The sequence below is a fragment of the Salmo salar genome, chromosome ssa19, assembly GCF_905237065.1.
Source record: "Salmo salar chromosome ssa19, Ssal_v3.1, whole genome shotgun sequence".
NCBI lineage: Eukaryota > Metazoa > Chordata > Actinopteri > Salmoniformes > Salmonidae > Salmo > Salmo salar.
Window position 1 is genome coordinate 58,094,049 of NC_059460.1, and position 18,597 is coordinate 58,112,645.

At 43.6% G+C, this 18,597-nt stretch overlaps 1 protein-coding gene across 2 annotated transcripts in view; it reads left to right on the forward strand.

Moving 5' to 3' along the window:
* ankfn1b (ankyrin repeat and fibronectin type III domain containing 1b) overlaps positions 1-18,597 on the forward strand; it is a 296,743-nt gene that overhangs the window by 23,702 nt on the left and 254,444 nt on the right. The window contains exon 1 of one of the 2 annotated variants that reach the window (XM_014158871.2): positions 16,521-17,098. The exons of the other annotated variant lie outside the window; for it this stretch is intronic. The gene's annotated coding sequence lies outside the window, so the exon portion shown is untranslated. Of the gene's footprint in view, positions 1-16,520; positions 17,099-18,597 lie in introns of those variants that run through there. 2 annotated transcript variants of the gene reach the window in all.

Sequence of the window (18,597 nt, forward strand, 5' to 3'; positions counted from 1 at the left end):
GATCAGAATCCAGGAGGTACAGAGTGGCAGACAGGCTCATGGTCAAGGCAGGCAGAATGGTCAGGCAGGCAGGTACAAAGTCCAGAAACAGGCAAGTGTCAAAACCGGGAGGACTAGATAAAGGAAAATGCAAAAAGCAGGAGAACGGGAAAAACGCTGGTTGACTTGGAAAGATACAAGACGAACTGGCACAGAGAGACAGAAAACACAGGGATAAATACACTGGGGAAAATAAGCAACACCTGGAGGGGGTCGGGACAATCACAAGGACAGGTGAAACAGATCAGTTTGTGACACCTCCCTATAGGCTGTCTCATCGTTGTCGATGACCAGGCCTACCACTGTTGTGTCTTCGGCAAACTTAATGATGGTGTTGTAGTTGTGCCTGGCCATGCAGTCATGAGTGAACAGGGAGTAACAGGAGAGCACTGAGCACGCATCCCTGAGGGGCCCCCGTATTGAGGATCAGCGTGGCGGATGTGTTGTTACCTACCCTTACCACCTGGGGGCGGCCCATCAGGAAGTCCAGGATCCAGTTGCAGAGGGAGATGTTCAGTCCCAGGGTCCTTAACCTCTCTAGGGTAGGTGGGACCAAATCGTCCCACCTACTCAACAGCCAGTGGAATCCCGTGGCGCGTTATTCAAATACCTTAGAAATGCTATTACTTCAATTTCTCAAACATATGACTATTTTACACCATTTTAAAGACAAGACTCTCGTTAATCTAACCACACTGTCCGATTTCAAAAAGGCTTTACAACGCAAGCAAAACATTAGATTATGTCAGCAGAGTACCCAGCCAGAAATAATCAGACACCCATTTTTCAAGCTAGCATATAATGTCACATAAACCCAAACCACAGCTAAATGCAGCACTAACCTTTGATGATCTTCATCAGATGACAATCCTAGGACATTATGTTATACAATACATGCATGTTTTGTTCAATCAAGTTCATATTTATATCAAAAACCAGCTTTTTACATTAGCATGTGACGTTCAGAACTAGCATACCCACCGCAAACTTCCGGTGAATTTACTAAATTACTCACGATAAACGTTCACAAAAAACATAACAATTATTTTAAGAATTATAGATACAGAACTCCTTTATGCAATCGCTATGTCCGATTTTAAAATAGCTTTTCGGTGAAAGCACATTTTGCAATATTCTGAGTAGATAGCCCAGCCATCACGGGCTAGCTATTTAGACACCCACCAAGTTTAGCCCTCACCAAAGTCAGATTTACTATAACAAAAATGTGATTACCTTTGCTGTTCTTCGTCAGAATGCACTCCCAGGACTTCTACTTCAATAACAAATGTTGGTTTGGTTCAAAATAATCCATAGTTATGTTCAAATATCCTCTGTTTTGTTTGTGCGTTCAAGACACTATCCGAAGGGTAAAGAAGGGTGACGCGCCCGACGCGTTTCGTGCCAAAAAATTTCTAAATATTCCATTACCGTACTTCGAAGCATGTCAACCGCTATTTAAAATCAATTTTTATGCCACTTTTCTCGTAAAAAAGCGATAATATTCCGACCGGGAAACCCTGTTTACGTTCTAAGAGAGAGAAAATAAAAACATGGGGTCGCCTCGTGCACGCGCCTCAGTCTCATTGTCCTCTGATAGACCACTTACCAAAGGCGCTAATGTTTTTCAGCCAGGGGCTGCAAAGACATCATTCAGCTTTTTCCCGCCTTCTGAGAGCCTATGGGAGCCGTAGAAAGTGTCACGTTACAGCAGAGATCCTAAGTTTTCAATAAAGAGAGTGAAGAAGCCCAAGAAATTGTCAGACAGGCCACTTCCTGTAAGGAATCTTCTCAGGTTTGTGCCTGCCATATGAGTTCTGTTATACTCACAGACACCATTCAAACAGTTTTAGAAACTTTATGGTGTTTTCTATCCAAAGCCAATAATTATATGCATATTGTAGTTTCTGGGCAGCAGTAATAACCAGATTAAATCGGGTACGTTTTTTATCCGGCCGTGTAAATACTGCCCCCTATCCCTAACAGGCTAACTTAGTGATGAGCTTTGAGGGCACTATCGTGTTGAACGCTGAGCTGTAGTCAATGAATAGCATTTTCACATAGGTGTTCCTTTTGTCCAGGTGGGAAAGGGCAGTGTGGAGTGCAATAGAGATTGCGTCATCTGTCTATCTGTTGGGGCGGTATGCAAATTGAGTGGGTCTAGGGTTTCTGGGATAATGGTGTTGATGTGAGCCATGACCAGCCTGTCAAAGCACTTCATGGGTACAGACTTGAGTGCTACGGGTCGGTAGTCATTTAGAGAAGTTACCTTAGTGTTCTTGGGCACAGGGACTATGGTGGTCTGTTTGAAACATGTTGGTATTCGAGACTCAGTCAAGGACAGGTTGAAAATGTCAGTGAAGACACTTGCCAGTTGGTCAGCGCATGCTCGGAGTACACGTCCCGGTAATCCATCTGGCCCTGCGGCCTTGTGAATGTTGACCTGTTTAAAGGTGATACTCACATCGGCTACGGAGAGAGTGATAACACAGTCATCCAAAACAGCTGATGCTCTCATGCATATTTCAGTGTTACTTGCCTCAAAGCGAACATAGAAGTCATTTAGCTTGTGTGGTAGACTTGTGTCACTGGGCAGCTTGCGGCTGTGCTTCCCTTTTGTAGTCTGTAATGGTTTGCAAGCCCTGCCACATCCAACGAGTGCCGGAGCCGGTGTGGTACGGTTCAATCTTAGTCCTGTATTGACACTTTGTCTGTTTGATGGTTCGTCGGAGGGCATAGCGGGATTTATTATAAACTTCTGGGTTAGAGTCCCACTCGTTAAATGCGGCAGCTCTACTATTTAGCTCAGTGTGGATGTTGCCTGTAATCCATGGCTTCTGGTTGAGGTATGTACGTACAGTCACTGTGGGGATGACGTCATCGATGCACTGACTGATGTGGTGTACTCCTCAATGCCATCGGAAGAATCCCAGAACATTTTCCAGTCTGTGCTATCAAAACAGTCCTGTAGCTCAGCATCTGCTTCATCTGACCACTTTTTTATTGACCAAGTCACTGGTGCTTCCTGCTTTTGCAGGAATTAGGAGATTAGAATTATGGTCAGATTTGCCAAACAGAGGGCGAGGGAGAGCTTTGTACGCGTCTCTGTGTGTGGAGTAAAAGTGGTCTAGAGTTTTTTCTCCTTCTGGTTGCACATTTAACATGCTGGTAGAAATTAGGTAAAACGGATTTAAGTTTCCCTCCATTAAAATCCCCGGCCACTAGGAGTGCCGCCTCTGGATGAGCGTTTTCCTGTTTGCCTATGGCCGCATACAGCTCATTGAGTGCGGTCTTAGTGCCAGCATCGGTTTGTGGTGGTAAATAGACAGCTACGAAGAATATAGATTGAAACTCTCTTGGTAAATAGTGTGGTCTACAGCTTATCATGAGATACTCTACCTCAGGCGAGCAAAACCTTGAGACTTCCTTAGATTTTGTGCACCAGCTGTTGTTTACGAATATACATAGATCATCACCCCTTGTCGCTTTTTTTCTATCTTGGAAAAAAAGCGTAAAACCAATCAGCTCTATGGTATTCATGTCGTCGTTCAGCCACGGCTCGGTGAAACATAAGATATTACAGTTTTTAATGTCCCATTGGTAGGATATACGTACTTCTAGTTTGTCTGATTTATTATGCAATTATTGTACGTTGGCTAATAGGACTGATGGTAGAGGCAGATTACCCACTCGCCGTCGGATCCTTACAAAGCACCCAGACCTACGTCCCCGATATCTCTTTCTCCTGCGAAGGATGGGGATGAGGGCCTTGTCGGGTGTCTGGAGTAAATCCTTTGTGTCCGACTCGTTAAAGAAAAAATCTTCTTCCAGTACGGGGTGAGTAATCGCTGTTCTGATATAATCGCTGTCCTGAAGTATTCGCTGTCCTGAAGTAATCGCTGTCCTGGAGCTCTTTTCGGTCATACGAGACTGTGGCAGAAACATTATGTACAAAATAATGTGAAAAAACACACACAATAGCACCATTAGTTACAATAATATCTGACTTATTCGGCATACAAGAAAACACATCAACATCAAACCAGGCTCCTCTGACAAGAGACTGTTTGTGAATGTGTGCTGTTGGTGAGACCACCTGCCTCATCTCAGTAGATACCAGTTCAACAAGGCGGGCATGTCTAGCAATGTTTTTGTATGAATGGCAACCATTAACAACATGTGCAGCATGTGACTCCATTACATTTAACTTTGGTTGTAATAAACAGAATGGGTCATGGTTTGCAGGGTACCAGAATGTGCACACACACACACACACTCACACTCACACTCTCTATCACACACACACACACACACACACACACACACACACACACACACGTTAATCCCTGGGCTGCTCACAGAGAGGACCATGTTAATAAATCATAAATTGATTGTCATCGTCCGTTCAGACTCCCTGTGCTTTACTTTGACGTCTCATTCTTCTCAGTCAACAACAGGATGTCATGCTCCATTCTCTTTTCAAACAACTGCCATTTCTAAACCCTTATCAATGGAGTCTGTGTACATTCATATGCCGCTGTGCACATTCATATATTCATGTTGCCGCTAAACGCTGGTCCAGGCTCAGATCTTTTAAAACCATTCAAAGTGTCTCTCCAGTGATGACATTTTTCAAAAAAGATTTCAAAACCGAATGTTGTGAGTTGATATTTGGTCACTTTAACAAACACGCCAGTTGTTTTCATTAGACCACATTTTAGCAACGTTTTGCAATGTAAAACAGACACAAGCATTTCTTATTGTTAAATTTAGATGGTGCCTCCGTTTCAGCCCATTCTCTTCAGTTTTGTGCCTACACTCTTATAAAAAAGGGTTCCAAAAGGGTTTTTCGGCTGTCCCCACATGATATTTGGTTCCAGGTAGAACCCTTTTTGGTTCCAGGTGGGCGCAGTGTCTGTTTCTATTGACTCCATGGGGTTCAGTTTAAAAGAACAACATAACAGCTCCAGGACACCTCCCCCTGATCCTCTTTTACCGTCAACCTTATCTAGACCCCAACCCTGAACCACCTGATGTGCTGAGACAACTATAGTCTCCACCAATGAATGACATCAAATCCATCAACGACATCTTCTATTTGTTAATGAAAACACATTCAACATGGGTGGCTTCAAGGAGGGGCTTGCCGGTGCTGAAGCACCCTCAAGAATAGGCCTACCATCCCCATAAGCACCGCCAAGAATCAATGTATTAGTACATGCAAGTTTATTTTTACTTTATTTTCACAAAATGCATCCACTATCATTTCTTACTGTCTTATTGACAATAACTTTTGAACATCTGATCGGCAGTTACTTACCTCAATTCTGGCTTCGACTTTGACTCATCTGCCCTGGGCTCTTTATGTAATTCCGACCCAATTTTCGGGCTAGCCAAGAGGAAACGCCAGCGTTACAGAGGCAAGAGAGAGGGGATCCTGGCGAGATTAAGGCGAAGGGAATACCGGCCACCTCTTCCCACCATTCTACTGGCCAATGTACAGTCACTTGATAATAAGATGGAAGACCTCCGATCGTGGATTTGTTACCAACGGGACTCTCGAAGCTGCAATATTCTCTGCTTTTCTGAAACATGGCTCTCGGACAAGATAACCCCATGGCTATCCATCTCGATGGACTCTCCATGCACCGTGTGGACAGGACAGTGGATTCGGCTAAATCGAGGGGGGAGGGCTTTAATACAGAAGTTGGCGCTGGATGTCGATTAAGGCAGCCCCCCGCACCTCTCTGATTCAGAGGGGTTTGGTTAAATGCGGAAGACACATTTCAGTTGAAGGCATTCAGTTGTACAACTGACTAGGTATCCCCCTTTCCCTTTCCCCTTTAAACTAAAGGACAGGGCTACCGCACACAGGGCAATCACAGACAACCTTGAGGCTACGGCTGAGGACAGGAACAAGTACAAGAAGTCCCGTTATGACCTCTCAGAGTCATCAGACGAGCAAAATGACAATATAGGAATAAGGTGGAATTATATTACACAGGTTCTGACGCCCGCCTCATGTGGCAGGGGCTACAGTCCATTACGAATTACAAAGGAAGACCCAGCCGTGATCTGCCCAACGATGCTTCTCTACCAGACGAACTCAATGCGTTTTATGCACGCTTTGACAATAACAACATCGTGCCAGGTGTGAGCGAGGCCGTTGTGAGTAAGGTGAGCATGTGCAGAACAGCTGGCAGGCATATTCACGGTAAGGCATATTCCTTGTCCCAGTCTGTATTCCCCACTAGATGACCACTATCATTGCTGTTCCCAAGAACTGTAAGGCTTCATACCACAGTGACTACCGTCCTGTAGCACTCACATCTGTAATCATGAAGTGCTTTGAGAGGCTGGTTATGGCACAAATCAACTCCATCATCCCAGACACCCTAGTAGACCCACTCTAATTTGCATACCACCCCAACAGATCCATAGAATGCTGTTCATTGACTACAGCTCAGCGTTCGACACCATTGTCCCCTCCAAGCTCGTCACCAATCTTAGGACTCGTGGACTGAACACCTCTCTCTGCAACTTTATCATGGAATTCCTGATGGCACGCTGACCCTCAACACAGGGGCCCCACAGGGGTGTGTGCTTAGTCCCCTCCTGTACTCCCTTGTTCACCCACAACAGCCTGGCCACGCATGACTCCAACACCATCATCAAGTTTGCTGACGACACTGCGGTGGTAGGCCTGATCACCGGCAATGAGGAGTTCAGTGACCTGGCAGTGTGATTCCAGAACAACAACCTCTCCCTTAACATCTGTAAGCTCAAGAAGCTGTTTGTAGATGCAGGAAACGGGGGGACGAGCACACCCCCATCCAAATATCTAAGAACTTAAAATGGTCCACACACGCACAGTTGGGAAGAAGGCGCGACAGCGCCTCTTCCCCCTCAGGAGGTTGAAAAGGTTTGGCATGGGTCCTCAAATCCTCAAAAAGTTATACAGCTGTACCATTGAGAGCATATTGACTGACTGCATCACTGCTTGGTATGGAAATAGCACCGCCCTCGATCGCATGGCGCTACAGAGGGTGGTGCGGACAACCCAGTACATCATTGGGGCCGAGCTCCCTGCCATCCAGGGCCTCTATATCAGGCGGTGTGAAAGGAAGGCCCGGAAAATTGTTAAAGACTCCAGCCACCAAAGCCATAGACTGTTCACTCTGCTTCTGCATGGCAAGCAGTACCGGTGCATCAAGTCTGACACCAACAGTCTCCTGAATAGCTTCCATCCCCAAGTCAAAAGACTGCTATATAGCTATGAACATCTAACAAAATGGTTACACAGACTGAGTATTTAAATTGTTTTGCAGCGTCTCTATGCACACTCACAGGGCCCTACACTCACAAACACTGACATTCCAAACTCACACACAAACACTCACTTCATCATTTGCTCACACACACACACACAACATGCCAGGCAGGTCACCCGTGATACAAGTCTGTATTCGACATCCATCCATGTTTGAGGACATTGGGAGATGACATGGAAACTGGCCACTAGGGGCAACAGTGAGTGCTGTTACCTTCAAGCAGGTTTCAGTTGTGGATTGGGATGGCGGATGGATGTAAGCATCTGCCTCTGGTTCAGAAGGTTGCATGTTCAAATACAGTGATAGAAAGTTGTTTTGATATTTTTGTTTTAACCTCTATGGGCTAGGTGGGACGCTTGCGTCCCACCTACGTAACAGCCACTGCCAGCCTGTGGCGCGATTTTCAAAACCTTAAAAATCCTATTACTTCAATTTCTCAAACATATGACTATTTTACAGCCATTTAAAGACAAGACTCTCGTTAATCTAACCACACTGTCCGATTTCAAAAAGGCTTTACAACGAAAGCAAAACATTAGATTATGTCAGCAGAGTACCAAGCCAGAAATAATCAGACACCCATTTTTCAAGCCAGCATATAATGTCACCAAAACCCAGAAGACAGCTAAATGCAGCACTCACCTTTGATGATCTTCATCAGATGACAACCCTAGGACATTATGTTATACAATACATGCATGTTTTGTTCAATCAAGTTCATATTTATATCAAAAACCAGCTTTTTGTTCGTGCGTTCCAGACACTATCCGAAATAGTAAAGAAGTGTCGCGCGCATGGCGCAATTCGTGACAATAAAATTCTAAATATTCCATTACCGTACTTCGAAGCATGTCAACCGCTGTTTAAAATCAATTTTTACGACATTTTTCTCGTAGAAAAGCGATAATATTCCGACAGGGAATCTCCTTTTCGGCAAACAGAGGAAAAAATCCCAAAGGCGGGGGCGGTCGGGGTCACGCGCATAAGCCCAGTGTCCCTTGATCGGCCACTTGAGAAAGGCGATAATGTGTTTCAGCCTGGGGCTGGAATGACGACATTCTGTTTTTTCCCGGGCTCTGAGCGCCTATGGACGACGTGGGAAGTGTCACGTTAGAGCAGAGATCCTTAGTAAATGATAGAGATGGAAAAGAAGTTCAAGAAATGGTCAGACAGGCCACTTCCTGTAAAGGAATCTCTCAGGTTTTGACCTGCCATTTGAGTTCTGTTATACTCACAGACACCATTCAAACAGTTTTAGAAAATTTAGGGTGTTTTCTATCCATATGTAATAAGTATATGCATATTCTAGTTACTGGGTAGGAGTGGTAACCAGATTAAATCGGGTATGTTTTTTATCCAGCCGTGTCAATACTGCCCCCTAGCCCTAACAGGTTAAGCCTATCCCAAACCTTAACTCTTACCTTAACCATTCAGAGTTAATACCTAACTGTGGCCTCCAACTGTTCTTAAAGGCTAGTAAAACGAAATGCATGCTCTTCAACCGATCGCTGCCCGCACCCGCCCGCCCGACTAGCATCACTACTCTGGACGGTTCTGACTTAAAATATGTGGACAACTATAAATAACTAGGTGTCTGGCTAGACTGCAAACTCTCCTTCCAGACTCACATTAAGCATCTCCAATCCAACGTTAAATCTAGAATCGGCTTCCTATTTCGCAACAAAGCATCCTTCACTCATGCTGCCAAACATACCCTTGTAAAACTGACTATCATTCTTACAAAATAGCCTCCAACACTCTACTTAGCAAATTGGATGCAGTCTATCACAGTGCCATCCGTTTTGTCACCAAAGTCCCATATACTACCCACCACTGCGACCTGTATGCTCTCGTTGGCTGGTCCTCTCTACATATTCGTCGCCAAACCCACTGGCTCCAGGTCATCTAAAAGTATTTGCTAGGTAAAGCTCCGCCTTATCTCAGCTCACTGGTCACCATAGCAACACCAACCCGTAGCACGCGCTCCAGCAGGTATATTTCACTGGTCCTCCCCAAAGCCAACATCCTCTTTGGCCACCTTTCCTTCCAGTTCTCTGCTGCCAATGACTGGAACAAATTGCAAAAATCACTGAAGTTGGAGACATATCTCCCTCCCTAACATTAAGCGTCAGCTGTCAGAGCAGCTTACTGGTCACTGCAGCTGTACACAGCCCATCTGTAAATAGCCCATCCAACCAACTACCTATCCCATTCCCATATTTGTTTTTTTTCTGCTCTTTTGCACACCAGTATTTCTACTTCCACATCCTCATCTGCACATATATCACTCCAGTGTAAATTGCTAAATTGTAATTACTTTGCCACTATTGGCATATTCATTGCTTTACCTCCTTACTTCATTTGCACACACTGTATACAGATTTTTCTATTGTGTTATTGACTGTGTCACGTCCTGACCAGCAGAGGGAGTAGTGGTGTAGTATTTTGGTCAGGACGTGGCAGAAGAAGTCTGTATGTGTTGTCTAGTATGTCTGTTTCTGTGTTAGTCTTGTGACTCCTGATCAGGAACAGCTGGGGATCGTTGTTCCTGATTGGGAGTCATATATTTAGGAGTATGTTTGTCACTTGGGTTTGTGGGTGGTTGTGCTAACACTGCTAGTCTTTTGTTTGTACGTAGCCTGTTGTTAGTAATTATTGTTTTTCCTGTGGATGCTTTGCTCTTATATATTAAAAGATGAGTATCCACATTCCGCCTGCAGTTTGGTCCATTCAACACGGCTTCAACATTTATGACAGACTGTATGTTTGTTCATCCCATGTGTAACTTTTTTGTCGCTTTGCTTTATCTTGGCAAGGTCGCAGATGTAAATGAGAAATTGTTCTCAACTGGCCTACCTGGTTAAATAAAGGTGAAATAAAATTAAAAATCTCACGTAATGCCTAAACTTAACCCTTATCTTAAATGTGGAATTAATGCCTAAACGTAAGATGTTTGAGAAACATGGATGAATGTCTAATTCAGATGTGAAACTGTGAGAGCTTGTTGAATATGCACATACATTTATAATGGCTCTACACACATGCACACCCATTCACATACAATCATTATATAGGCTGCTACTACTCTGTTTGTCATATATCCTGATGCCTAATCCCCTTACACCGATACATCAGTGGCGGTCGGTAACATTTAAGAAGAAAAAAATTATGAGCATGGCCTTATTTCTTTTACAGCATAAAGGATGACTGTCTTTCATATTCCATTCACCCAGTTCAATCTAACATCTATAGGTTTGGGTTCCTAACAAGAGTTTCTATTGGACAAATTAAGGTATGTTTATCCCCATTTTGTTCCGTTTACTTATGTTTAAGAAACGTTTTTCGACAGAATCGGCAAAATGAATACACCCCTGATCACACGCAAACCATGTTCACTTTCATACTTTGCTCGTTGTATAATTCCTTCTCGCATCTACGCGCTCTCACGTCACCAAACTCACGCCACCAAACTGATTAAAACACACTGTTTTGCACTGAAGGTCTACAGTAGCCTCAACAGCACTTTCTGGGGTAGCACCATGGTGTAGCCGAAGGACAGTTATTTCCATCCTCCTCTGGGTACATTGACTTCAACACAAAACCGAGGAGGCTCATGGTTCTCACCCCCTTCCATACACTTACACAGTAATTATTACAACTTCCAGAGGACATCCAGAGAATGAATCTAGTAGTGAAAGCATAAGCTACAGCTAGCTAGTACTGCAGTGCATAACATGTGGTGACTTGTTGCTTCAAAGAAAGAGAAAGACAATAGTTGAACAGTTTTGAACAACTTAATTTCTTTAAAAAAAAAATCACTTACTTAGCTAGCTAATGAAGCTTGCAAATTTAGCCTACTCAAACACCTGGCTTAAACAGAAAGGAATGCTATTCATGTTAGCTAGCTAGCTAAGGCTATCCAACACTGGAACGCTTCCATGTCAATGTACACTGTACACTATACTGCGTGATTGTAGCGGATTTACTAGCGCGTTAGTTCTAATAACTATGTTGACTATGACGTTAGCTAATATGTTGACAACGATGCAGGCTGTGTTTAGCGGTTAGCAGTTATGGTATGATGATTTGGCTTGGAGAGGTTTTTTCCCCTGGTTACAGACAGCTGCTGTGTTGTGCACTGAAGTCCACAAGCAAAGGGAAAAGTTTAGAGGAGGATAGCGAGAAGGAATTATACAAGGAGCAAACTGATCATGCTGTTTGTATGTGGCTGCTTTGAAAGTGAACTCTGTGTGCAGGTGATAAGGGAGGTATTCATTCCGCTGATTCTGTTGAAAAACATTTCTTAAACAGAAGCAAACGGAACAAAACTGGGATAGACAACTCTTGTTTTAGTTGCAAAACGGAGACGGTTTGGACTAATGATTACACCCTAGATCAGCTAGATGCAGGCAAGAGTGTGCAAGGCATTATGGAATGTGTCACTGTCTGTCACCTTCATTACTCCAATTTCTCTCGACATGTACAGTACAGTACATTATAAACATTAATTCGTAGGCTAGGTTGTAGCAACCTCATGATGGGTATAGAGAAAAGTAGAGTATCATGTAGTAGCCTAAACCTAACGATGTTACATTGAGCTGGGTGAATGGAATATGAATGATAGTCATCCAATATGGTGTAATAGAAATAAGGCCAGGCACATAAAAAAATATTAAATGGCACCGACCGCCACTGATTGACTTTCCATCTTTTTTTCTCACCACAATTTATTCTCTTTCACTTAATCAGTCTTTCTGTGTCGTTGCTTCTCTCTCGCTCTCTCGCTCCCTTGCTCGCTCTTTCTCTCTGTAATGATTTACCTGGCCCTGGGTGATTGGCTTCAAGTCTGCTGTTGGCTGAGGCCTGTGATCTCTCCCCAGGGTCCTGTTCGCTGACGTCAGGCTAGATTAATACATGCAGAGCTCTGCTTTCCTCTCCCCAGGTCTACCTAACATTGTGTTCTCACAGACCAGACCTGCTGATCAATAGGCTATACTGCTGGGAGCAAGGCAGTGGGTCCCCTTGTTTCACATGCATACTCACACTAAAAATATCCTGGTAACACTGTACTTAGATCATATCATCATGCATTATAATTGCAGGTTACTTTTAGGTAAAGTGTAATATAGTATAATAAAAATGATTGAGCAAACACATATGGGTCTTTCTAGAAACTAGGGTACCAGTGAGGATTTTCTACGCTGGACAACTTGTTACAGCTCTTCATAAGTTATTGATAATAAATGGCCAATTGCTTTCATGTCATTACATTAAGATATAAGGGGGATCATAGCTATATTCAATACAATTCACGAGTTGATTTAAAACCTATGTTTAACCCTTTATCATGGTTGGTGTCTTGACGGATTTGTCCAAAATCGTGTGACATAAAACATAACTTTTCTGTCCTTGCATTTATGGCTGTGTAAGTTGTCTTTATATCTTATATTAACCATGAATAATTCAATTCTATATAGAACTTGAACCCTGTAAGAATCGTTAATCTAGCTGTCGGACAGTTTTTTGGATAGAGATCTCAGAAATGCAGTGTAACTACGTAACATTTTGTTGTTTCCTTATGTTATGGGGTTAAAACCGTTTTCATGGGCACACAAATCCAAAGTAATGAATGGGATTGCAAAATCGAATGCTTCTAACCCAGGGGTACCCAAACTGTTTTGGCCCACGACCCCATTTTGATATTTGAAAATTCTAACAGTATTTCTGATTGTGTTCTCAACTCACCATCACATACTTTTAATGTGGGGCTAAGACAGTCAATTGCAAATTACTCTGACCTTAGCCTAAACCAAATATCAATCCAGGTTGAATGTGACAGCAGAGATGAGTTGTGCACTGTCGACCATGATCCCTGACTTTGAGAAGCTCCAACGCGACATGCATCAAGCACACCCATCTCATTAGTGGTGGTGAGATAAGATGCATAATGTATCGACAGTGCACACCTCATCTCTGCTGTCATATTTGGTTTTCATTCAGACGGGAGCACTGAATCCAGCTTCACACAGATAAGAGCTGGCAAAGGGTAACATGACTTTTATGATGCTTTCAATACAGCTGAGAACTCTGAAAAATATGAGGTAAAATCATGATGTCAGTGATCTTCAGGTCAGAAAGTCAGAGCTCTAGAAAGAGGCCCGAGTTCCAGAGTTGGAATTCTGAGTTGGATGACGGTTCAAAATGATTTTTTCCCAGTCTGAGCTAGTTTTTTTTCAGAGTTCCCTATTGTCTTGAACACACTGAACTCGGAAGTCTGAGATTTCACATTTCAGGGTCGGGCGCATGCATGCTGACACAATCGCCAGTTGTACGGTGTTTCCTCCGACACGTTGGTGTGGCTGGCTTCCTGGTTAAGCGAGCGGTTTGTCAAGAAGAGGTGCGGCTTGGCAGGGTCGTGTTTCAGAGAATGCATGGCGGGAGTTGCAGCGATGGGGACAAGACTGTAACTACCAATTGGATATCATGAAAAAACTTGGTTTTTCACAATTCCTGACATTTAGTCCTCGTAAAAATTCCCTGTCTTAGGTCAGTTAGGAGGGACCTACGTTTTCGTGGCAAAACATTTCCCACTTGGAGTAAACGGTTTCCGTTACAAAACCTTTTGCTACAGTGCAAAACATTTTGCAACAATGTCTGACTAGTGAATACACCGCAGGGACTTCAAACAGGTATGCACTTGGCCCTATTCAGGACCATACCATTACCAAATTGATGATTACAACCAATAAATTGGTTCCACAATGTAAAAGGCAATTTCCCTATCCTTCAATACATGGGAAAATGTGTTTCAGTCAGACTTAATCATAACATTTCATTATTATTTCACAAACGGAACACTTTTAATAAATGTCTCTCAACTCTCATTACTGACTCCCAATCATGGCGCACAGGCCACGTATTTCTATGCACTCTTATTGGGAGAAAAAGAGAAGAGAAGATGAGAGGGGAATGGGTTAGAATGCAATCAATAGACACAGAGAGTGTATGTGCTCCTCATACTGTAAAGCCCCTCCCCTCCTCTCTTATGAATGGATTTTTTTAAGAGTTCACGCTCCTCAAAGATGAATGCTGGGGCTTCACTTAGTGATTCTGGCAAACCCTCTTTGCTTCTTTCCATTATTGATTAGATGTTTTTAGAGTTTTTATAGAGATCCTCCAGACATGGGGAGTTAGGTAAGACTGGAATTCAGGCAGGTGCACTCGTGTGTGTGTGCATACTGTATGTGTGTGTGAGAGAGAGAGGGTGGGTGGGTGGGAGGGAAGGGAAGGGAAGGGAAGGGAAGGGAAGGGAGAGTACATGGCAGCAAATAGATGCTGCACTAGTTCTGGGCGCTCTAAAAACAGAGCGAGAGAGAGAGAAACCTCTGTACCCAACTGAACACAGCACCCGCTCTCTCTCCTCCCTTTCTCTCTCTCCCCCTCCATCCTTCTCTCCCTCCATCTCTCTATCTCCTCTGAAGTACTGTAATGAAGATTGGAGCTTCCCTTCAATTACATTTCCATTCACTTACAATGAAAAAATCTTTCAAAACGACCACATTCAATGCACACATAGATATGGATCTATTTAAAGAAGCGGGAAGATGGTTGAATTATTGGTTAGATTCAATTCCACTGTCCTATTATATTGTGAAATCTGCGTAGCGCATTCACACTAATACCACATCAACACGGCAAGCACAGCAAAAGCACTAAAGAAACAACACACATCTCCTGTGGCACAAATATAAAAGGAAGAATCATTTTAGACTCTTTCCAAGATGTCTCCTGGTATTCTGTCTGTTTGCTTTAAAGGAGAGAGTGTTATTTTCAACATTGTGGAAACAGCACGGAGAAGATACAGGAGCCTATAACATAATTCCATAGAAAATGGGGGTGATTTCACCAGAACCGTCACTGTTGGATCCCTCGTTTCACCTCATTTGACGGTATCATCTGGATAATCCTAATCCATGCTGATACATTATGGTGTTAGGGATTAAGGGGTAAGACTCTAAGTAGAGGTCTTTTTAAGATAGAATGTGAGGATATGTGGAGGATCTGTGCCACCGCAGAACTACATAAGGACTAATCAGCATCATAGGGCATTATAAGGACCACTGAGTTACATAAGACCTACTGTAGTTAGTATTATTTGGCATTATAAACTGGGTGGTTAGAGCCCTGAATTCTGATTGGCTGACAGCCATGGTATATCAGACCGTATGACAAAACATTTATTTTTACTGCTTTAATTACGTTGGTAACCAGTTTATAATAGCAATAAGGCTATTATAGGGGGTTTGTGACATATGGCCAATATACCACGGCTAAGGTCTGTGTCCAGGCACTTCGCGTTGCGTCGTGCGTAAGCCAGCCCTTAGCCGTGGTATATTGGCCATATAACACACCTCCTCGGGCCTTATTGTTTAAGTATACCACAGGTATGACAAAACATTTATTTTTACTGCTTTAATTACGTTGTTAACCAGTTTATAATAGCAATAAGGCACCTCGGGAGTTTGTGGAATATTGCCAATATGCAGTATCACGGCTAAGGGCTGCATACAGGCACTCCGCATTGCATCGTGGTTAAGAACTGCCCTTAGCCGTGGTATATTGGCCATATACCACACCCTCTCTGGCCTTATTGCTTAATTATAACTACCAACGAGCTACATAGGGCCTGGTCAACATTGTAAAAAAAAACATGTTTTACGTTCAGATACTACACTCCTGTAGTTATGAAATTAAACTGGCAGTGAATGCACTGGCCCAATCACATGTGCATATCCACTGGGCTTCATTTGCTATTTTTCACCCATTCATATTTCTAAGTATGTATGTACAGAATTTGCTGATATTCACATGGTCCAAATTCACAGAGGTGCCTTTCGAAGCAGAGATGCTAAGAGAACTGTAAGAATTGGGGGAGAGGCATCTTTGCGGCAGGGGGCCATATGTTACCTAAATGGGAATTCTGCGTGATCGAGAGAGAGAGAGAGAGAGAGAGAGAGAGAGAGAGAACACGGCAGCAGATAGATGCTGCACTAGTTCTGGGCGCCCTAAAAACAGAGAGAGAGAGACCTCCGTACCCAACTGAAAGCAGCACCCACATCTCTCTCTCCATTTCTCTTTCTCTCCCCCTCCATTCGTCTCTCTCCCCCTCCATCCCTTTCTCTCTCCATCTCTCTATTTCCACTGCGGAGGCTAACAGCAGGGGTACTCTCTTCTGCTGTGGCGATTGGAAGCCAGTTTCAAACGCTGCTATTTTCTGTGTGTGTGTCTATGCGCGCACACGTGTGTGTTCGCTGCACTGGAGCGCAGGAGCACTGCCAGGAGAGAGAGAGAGAGAGAGAGAGAGGAGTGTTTGGCTACTTCTGCTGTGCATTCTTCTTCTCCGTCTGATAGGATGAGGAAGAGGATGCAGCCGTGAACACTGACTTAACAACTGTATGAGGAGACCTGACAGGTAGACCACAGCCTCTCAGAGGGGTGTGTCCGCACCCATTGAGGGCGTGTCTGACTGGAATCTCTGGACCTTCATCTAGGCTGTCCATTTGTCAGTCTTTAAAGAAAAACGAACAAAGGCAGCGCTGAGGGGCGGCGACTATGGCGAGTTTTGGGAAACTTACGGACTACTTTAACCGTCGTAAGTCCCGCGAGGAGCTGAGGGGGGGCAGGAGCTCACGGAGGAGTGGCAGCTACTGCTGTACGGTGGCCGAGGCCAGGTAATGACACTCACCAGTGTGTGTGTGCATGAGTATGCATGAGTGACAAGGGCGTTTGTTTACCTTGGTGTGTTTATGGGCGTACCTTCATCTAAGTGTGTGCGTGTGAAGGTATGCCATGGGTACCATATATGGGAGTGCCATATGGTTGTTTTTTTTTGCAATAGAATCCTCCTTTGAGATGAACAGACCAATCTCAGCCAGAACTGTAACTGCATAATGGTATCACACGGGGTATCAGTAACCATGTTTGATTCCAACCTTTTTTATGCAAGTAAAAGTACCTGTTGGACAACAAACAATGACAGGCTTGATGGAAACATAACAATCGTCACTAAACTTTCTAAATATCGAAAGAACAAAAATACGCTAGACAGATATTTTATGTCGGTGAACTAGATCATCCGACAAATGGCTGTGGAAACGGTTTCTTGCGATAGTTGGTATAGAATAACCATGATGTCACTGTAAACTTGTAGTCACGCGATGCTATGTTGTGTGGTTCTCCCAGTACGACTTGGAAAAGCATGCAAAGTTCATTAGGCTACAGATGAAATAAATTAGGATGAACTTCACAGGGTGGTGAACGTGCACGGTGATGAGCTTGGTGCTCCTTTCCAATAAATATCAAGGGTCTTAATAATATGCTGGGGACATGATGATTGGTGATTGGCTGCCAATTGACAAATAAAAATGATTTCACTCTTATCTGGAGTGCTTCTACACCTGCATTGCTTGCTGTTTGGGGTTTTAGGCTGGGTTTCTGTACAGCACTTTGAGATATCAGCTGATGTAAGAAGGGCTTTATAAATACATTTGATTTGATGTGATCTATAATCTCATTATGTAGCCTACTCTTTGTGCTATATCTGCGAGCTGTTGGCTAGACCGCACATGCGAAGACCAGAGTGGGAACATTTGCTGTTTATCACAGATTTTTTGTGCCAAAACCATCGACAGAGTTAGAAATGGAATGGAAACACATAGAAGTTCTATTTTTTATTCAGTAAATAAAAAATAATAAAACAGTGCTTTATTAAAGACAGCTTCAATCCTCAAGAAGCCCGTTTGATGGAAACAGACCGCTGCTGATAAAATGTGCATATTCTTTGTGTGAATATTAGAATATTCGCTTGAAAATCTGTCAACGAATTGATTCACCATAGGTTGCCCTAGAAGGAGAGGCAACGGGGGGCACTGTTGGAAGTCAAGGATGTAGAACGCGTTTCCCTATTGCTCCTGAGTTAGTGACCAAATGTATGTATTTAACCTTGCAAAATGTTATATATTTCTGTTTGGTCAGGCGTCTGAAGAGACCTCAAAACAATTCAGATCAAGTCTGAGAAATGTAAGTTTGTAATGTCATCTACCCGGCCAAAAACGGAGTCTGCAAGAGCAGGCCGCAGCAAAACCGCGCCTTCTCCTGATTCACCCCCGCCACCGGATGCTACGGCTAATGTCGGCCCCGCGGGAACACTGACTGTGGAGCTGCTACAATC